The 7,138-nt window shown below is 37.1% G+C and overlaps 1 pseudogene; it reads right to left on the bottom strand.

Annotated features, from left to right (window-relative positions):
* Positions 1–395: 395 nt before the first annotated feature.
* Positions 396–5,574, bottom strand: LOC142640231 (uncharacterized; annotated as a pseudogene).
* Between the last annotated feature and the right edge of the window lie 1,564 nt (positions 5,575–7,138).

Here is a 7,138-nt window from a genome sequence, read left to right as displayed (position 1 = left end):
GATCCTTTGAGCACTGTCACTCAGCAATGCTAAATTTCCACTTAAATGAAGAGGCAGTAAGCAAGAGAGATAGATAGTTAATAAAAAGAAATTATTCAGCAAATATTGGTGTGGAGGTCATTTGGAGCACACATTATCCTAAGTCATCAAGGCATCTACAGAGTTAACAAATAGAAAAAACAAGTAAGAAATAAAATAAATGAAAAATGCATTGTACCAGTTCCAAGCAATAAAATAAATGAAAAATGCATCTATATAGAAAGAATACAAAAAGAAAAGGCACAAATTATATGACCAGAAGACATCTCCGACAGCTAAACTTCCTTATAGCAAATTGCAGTACCAGTTCCAAGCCCAAAAAATATTTTGAATGCCTACCCGGTAAGGCATATAGATCATGCCTTCTTCGGCAATGAACTCAAGAACGCCACAATGAGAAACCCCCTCGGCGAAGCATTCCGAAGCTCAAACAACATTGGATAATCAATATGTAAAGATGCTGCAAATTTATTATCCACATTAGCAATCTTAATTCAAGGCCATGACGAATAAAAACTACATCAACTATGAGAAACATAATGCATAATAAGAGATCAAATTAGATGAACTAACCAAGGCAGTCCAAGGCTGAAGGAGGCATTATAACTGAAACAACAGAAGTTTAAAACAATCTCAAGAATAATACAGATAAAACTGAAATGTAATCACAAAATGTGGGATTAATTTGAAAAACTTACTTTTATCACCACTTTCAAGTTGTGGCTGCAAAATACATAAAATAATTGAGTTAAAACAACAGAAAACTTGATAAACAGAAGAATATGAACTTCCAAAATATATGCAAGCACATGGATTTAGATCATATGTGCTGAGAGAGAGAGAGAGAGAGAGAGAGAGAGAGAGAAAGAGAGAGTAACAATTATTTCTAGAGAAAAAATAGTTCCAACTGTTGTTGAATAATGGTGTTATATACTTGAATAAGTTGTTGAATAACATCTCGAGCACTTGTGACTTCTATTTCCTTCAGGTTCTCTACATAAACGCCTTTCTTAATGTCTTCCCTTATCTGTAACATAGACACCAAAATAAGGAATTAAGTTTCCTGGCATACTAATCAAAACAAATGGAGCAGCTCAAAACTTCATTGTAGCCATCAATCCAACAAGATCATAAGAGAAATTGTTCTCTATTTTTTAATGACCTCATAAAGAAGAGAAATTTGCAGAAATATAAAACTCTTTCTGCACTAATAATGTGCATTTTTTTTGTAGGCATAACTGGTTGGTCAGAACTTTCAGCAAAAAATTATCCATACCTGCAAGTTATTAGAGGATGGCTCTAAAAGATCAAGAATCTGTTCGTTGTATATTTCCAAAAATGAGCATTTACAAGTAAATCTCAACTTTTCATCTCTACGAGCCTCTTTTTCCTGCATACCAAAACCGAGCCATTGACAAATGCATTGAATTTCTTGCAACAAATAAACAAAGGTAGCTTAAAGAGTAACTTTTATATCAATGGGACTAAAATTTGGAAGAAAGGAAGTAACAGACAAAATAAGACTATGATCAAAGGTTTAAACATATTTGCATGTTGAGAACATTTCAGGCATATATAAACAGACAGGGAAAAATGAAACACCTTTTACATGTTCAAATAAAAAACTAGAATATAAAGATCTAAAAATTTTAGAAATGGTTTCATATAAAATGTAATTTTTAAAATATTTTTTGATAGATAGATATATAGATAGTGGGGGAGGGGGAAGATGGGGTTCGAATTACAAATATTACATTAGGCACCACAAAGGTCAAAGGGGGTCACTACCATCGAGCTATCACTTGAAACTCAAAATGTAAATTAAATATACCTAGTATGGTAGGAAGAAACCTCAAAAATATTAGTTTCAAATGATCATATGTCATATGTCATTGGTGTCTGATCCAAATGATCATATAAGAAATGAGGTGAAGCAGAGGACTCTTATGTATGTACACACATAATGCCAATCCTAGGGTAGTTAGGCACATACCTTTTGAATCCTTGTGAATAAATGTTCAAATACTCTAGGTGTCATCCCACAATTTACACTGTGTCTTCGAGTGCCTCCCTCAATGTCTCCAAGCATAGTGTGAGTCTTTCCACTTCCAGTCTAGATACAAACAATTATATATAATAACAGCAAAACTAGATCATATTAGAATGCAAGCTAAATTTAGAAAATACATTAAACTTTGCTGGCAGATTAAGTATAACATGCTGGACAGAACTAGCACAAAAGACCTTTGAACTATCCAACATCATTGTTGGGGAAACTCACTTGGCCATATGCGAACATGCAACTGTTGTAGCCTCCCATGCAATTCTCTACCATCGGCAATCCAGCCACTTTAAATAGTTTCTCCTGTTGTTGCATCACTTAAATGAGGCCCAACCATGGCATTGGGAAAAAAACACAACTAAACGCAACAGAACAGATGCAATAATCAATCTAATAAGAGTACCTGGCTGACATTCTCATCTGCAGCAACATCAAAGGTGAAGCGGGACTCAGGGTGCCCAGTCCAAGTAATAGTCTGACAACTCTGTTGCTCAAATGATGTCCCGTGATACCCATATCCATCGAAAAACTGCAATTTCACAAACCAGTAGGATTGATTATAATTAATAACTACCCATCAAACAGCTGCAAATTTCACAAACAGAATTGCATAATTATAAATTATACAAGATAGTTAACCAATTACAAATCATAAATTCTTGTCCCAAGTCACTTATCAAAACAATTAGCAATTGATCAAAACAGAACAAAAAAATATATGAAATTTAGCAAGCATTTTATCAAAGATTCTGATTTTTAAATTTACACCATAATACATCAAAACAAATACAAATTTCAATCTTTGATTTCTTATCCGTTAATGCCTCTATGTTTGTGAAGATGATAATTTTTTTTCTTTTTTAATTAAAAAAAACACAAAAATATATATATGAAACTTAGCGAGCATTTTATCAAAGACTTTGATATTGAAAGGGTCACAAGAACATATCAACTATGATAGATTAGATCTGTATCAAATCAAAGGTAATAAAAGCATTTTGTCCTGATAAATCAAAGGTAATAAATCAAAGGTAATAAAATACGTTGCATTAATGTGAATATAAAATTGCAAAAAGCCTGTCTCTAGCCAATGTACAATCGAAACTAGAACAAGGATTTAGGCACAAAAATAATAATCACCTCCAATTATTGATGCTAAAGCAACCAAGGGACCTTGTTGTCCTGATAGAAGAATGACTATTGAACTCCAAGCAGAGAGAATCCCGATTTTCTTAATAACTAAGTTTTCCTTGCCATCTAAAAATTTATCTTTGTTGAACTGCCGACCAAATGCCAGTAGTAATAATTGCCCAAACCCAATTGCATAAATTATTTGAGGGATGCAATTTACGCCAATGACATTAGAAACCGAGCAAGACTCCTTATGCTACTTTCTGAGGCCCAATGCACTGCTATGAGAAAATAACTTAAAATGGTTCCCATGATCACGTACTTCCATATCCCTCTACAAGATCTGCTAGAAATGGTCTTGTATAGCAAGTATGCCAATAAAATCAGCACTAGCAATGGCACAACCTCAGCTATAAATGTCCAAGAAGTAACTCCTGAGGCAATACTGGTCATCCATGAAGTAGATTCATTCGAAATTGTGAGGTAGCAGCACTGCTTTGATAGCCCAACTTCAATAGAAAATCTGCGAGAAGGTGATCAAAAGAAGGAAGACAAGCACTGCAATACATGACTGAAAAATTAGCTTCAAGAGAAACAAATCTTGAATAACCTTCTGTAAATGATATTACAATATTAAATACAAAAGTATTAAGAGGGTCTCATGAACCACAAAAAAAAAAAACCACACAAACCATCATTAGTGTAACTGGTTTTGATTTGGTATTATTTGGTAAAAATCATGAACAGGGTCTCAATTTGATGTTTATGAGCTAAAAATTGAAAACCAAACTAAACAAAATATGAACTTTATCAAATACCAACCTAGATTACTATACAGTCTCGACAAACTTGCATATAAAAACATGAGTTTAAGTCGATTTTTTCAGGATGAGCACAGAACCTAAATCCTATGCTTTGCAAACATACCCTATGTACAAATTATAATATCATACCCACAACATTGAAGGTTGCTGAAAAATTAATTACAAGAATCTCAGGCAAAATACCTACTTCTAATAGCATCTTCTTCTTCATGATCGAATAACGTAACTTAACAAAGCCAGTTGTAGCCAAAAGAAAATTTGCTACTTTTCCTTCTTCCACTGATCCCAAGGTTCCCAAAAACAAGGTTGCAAATGTCAGCATATAAGATGGAATGTGCAACCATAAAGCCAAGAAAAGTCGAGAGACATGGAGCTTACAAATAAAACTATTTGAGAGGAAGCTGCTTGCACGTATAATTACTACAAAACAAGCACAAATTAAGCCAAAGGAAATCCCAGAATCTCCACATGAAGTGAAAGAAGCACCATACTGCTTGTTCACCCTCTTGATAGCAAGAAAATGGACAAGGAGCGATACTAACATAATGCCAAAATCAATACCCATCATATTTAGATTAAACTCAGTCCATTTGGAGCGTGCTAGCTCTGCAACACTTGTTAGGAAATTAACATATAAATCAATTTGCCTCTTAAGAACGAGGTAATGAATCACAGCATTCATTTTTATCTAACAATGATTTCTTTGTATGTGACCAATTCTCCTCTGCTTGAGCATATATGTCTGCTATTTGCAACAAGTCTTCATGGGAAAATCCAATGACTGATGACGCTGAATAAACATCAATATACCTTTTCACCTAAACAAGAAGTGTCCTAGTGTTACTGAAGTAATGATTAACAAAAAGAAAAATGTGTCTAAATGAAGAATTTGTAGCCAGCTAATTATTAAAACAATAATAAAACAGAACTAAAAAAAAATTGTGGCTTTCTTAATACATAACGGTTTGGAGGCATACCCCAATGCAAATTTTTAAGGATATAGATCTCTATGCATTTTGATGATATTGTTATGCGAACCTTTAAATTGTAGCCTCCCATGCAATTCTCTACCATCGGCAATCCAGCCACTTTAAATAGTTTCTCCTGTTGTTGCATCACTTAAATGAGGCCCAACCATGGCATTGGGAAGAAAACACAACTAAACGCAACGAACGAGATGCAATAATCAATCTAATAAGAGTACACTGGCTGACATTCTCATCTGCAACAACATCAAAGGTGAAGCGGGACTCAGGGTGCCCAGTCCAAGTAATAGGCTGACCTGACCAATCCTGCACAATATACAAGAAGAAAAAGATTACAGCTCACCATTTCTCAGTAATGTATGCAAATTATAAAAGCATCATGTAGCATCAGAAGCATAATTCAGGATATGTTTGAGATATCTACCTTGAACATTATGGCACTAGCAATGATAGTCAGAGTTGTGAACACACATTCGCCATAAATTTTATTTCCCAGATACTGTAAGAGTCCCATCACACAAGACCAACACATAGTTTAGTAACAAGTTCTCAATAGAACACAAGTACATGCATAATGTTATTGCAAAATATTGCCCACCTTAAAATTCCAATAATTTCTAATAAAATTATTTACCACATTTCAGGTATTGCTTCTTTTTCAAGATTCACCAATTTTGCGTTTTTTAACCCTTATGTAATGTTTGGGCGCGGGGGGAGGAGGCTGTGGGGCATCATCCTTAGGCTCATCATCGTGCTGCAAAGACATTAGATGCATACAATCAATATTCGGTGTAATGATAAGAATAAAGTGAACCACAAGATATATCATTACATTGTTGGTAATGTTATCATACCATAGAGCCGCCTTTGTGTCCTATTTTGTGTCCACCGAGTCCCACAAGTGGGTGCTCTTCTAGTACGTTGTGGTCTACCTCGTGGGGGTGAGGGCTGCGAGGGGGATGCTCGTCCGGTACATCGGTGTCAATCCCAACCGGAGGCCACAAGGGTCGGATGTGGATGAGGTAGGTGGTTAATGATGCTCTGTATAGCTAGGAGTGGGGATCATTGTCATGGGCAAAGTGGGTGCATTGGAGCTGGTGGGTGGGTATGAGGGTGTCTCAGGGTGTGTAGGAGAGGTCATATGAAAATCAAAACCAAGATCAAAACTAGGCTGCGAAGGAGGGGTGGGTGAAGGGACCTCGAGTTGAGGAGATGCATGCAGGATGGGTGGAGGAACCTCAGGTGGAGGAGATGCGTGTGGGCTGGGTGCAAGTACCTCGGGACTAGTTACAACCCGAGGGGTTGTTGCACGCCGACCACGGCCCCTACCTGCACTTGTGCTTGGGCTTGCTGTAGCAGGCCGACCACGGCCCCTAGCTGCACTTGTGCTTGGGCTTGCGGTAGCACCTTGACCACGGGTCGATGTACTTCGGGGTCTTTGGGTTTGTGCTTGGGGTTGCGGTAGCTGTTGACTCGATCTCATGCCCATTGTTTGCCTGCCCATTTGCTGCAAGACCACCACCAAGCCCGGCCACATTATTTAGGACACGTCGGACATGGTTGTGTGCTCGGCTGCCTACGGGAAGCATCTCCAACGGTGCTAAATGGCTTTCAATCTAAAACGGAGAAAGAACCGGTACAATCAGATTTGATCTACTCAAATACTCAACTAAGAACAAAAAGTGTTATTAGAATACTATATGTAATAGAAAGTCTTTTTAATTGGAGGTCGGTCGGATCGAAGCCGGATTTCTTTGAAAAAAGAAATCAATTGATTCTACGTTCCTACATGTGCGAAGAAAAAACAACGTAGGCAATAAAATCTAATTTAACACATTACCATTATATCTAATTTAGCGGCTGTTGCGGTCGACATACTTTCGAGTGACCGAACGGTACCGGCGGTAATAATCATGATTGCGAGGCATCTCACCAATGCGAGGAGGTGCATGGCAAACTCGTTGTTGTCTCGTATCCCATGTAAGGATATACGGTCCATGCTCCTCCCTCCAATTCTTTTCCACCTTCCCACGTAAGTCTATTCTATGCGATCTATCATCGTACACAACATGGTCGGGCCGCTCTTGCGCCAACCC

This window comes from Castanea sativa, chromosome 6, assembly GCF_040712315.1.
Source record: "Castanea sativa cultivar Marrone di Chiusa Pesio chromosome 6, ASM4071231v1".
In the NCBI taxonomy this organism is placed as follows: domain Eukaryota; kingdom Viridiplantae; phylum Streptophyta; class Magnoliopsida; order Fagales; family Fagaceae; genus Castanea; species Castanea sativa.
The sequence above is the reverse complement of the archived record's forward strand: the minus strand, read 5'-3'. Positions and strand labels throughout refer to the sequence as shown.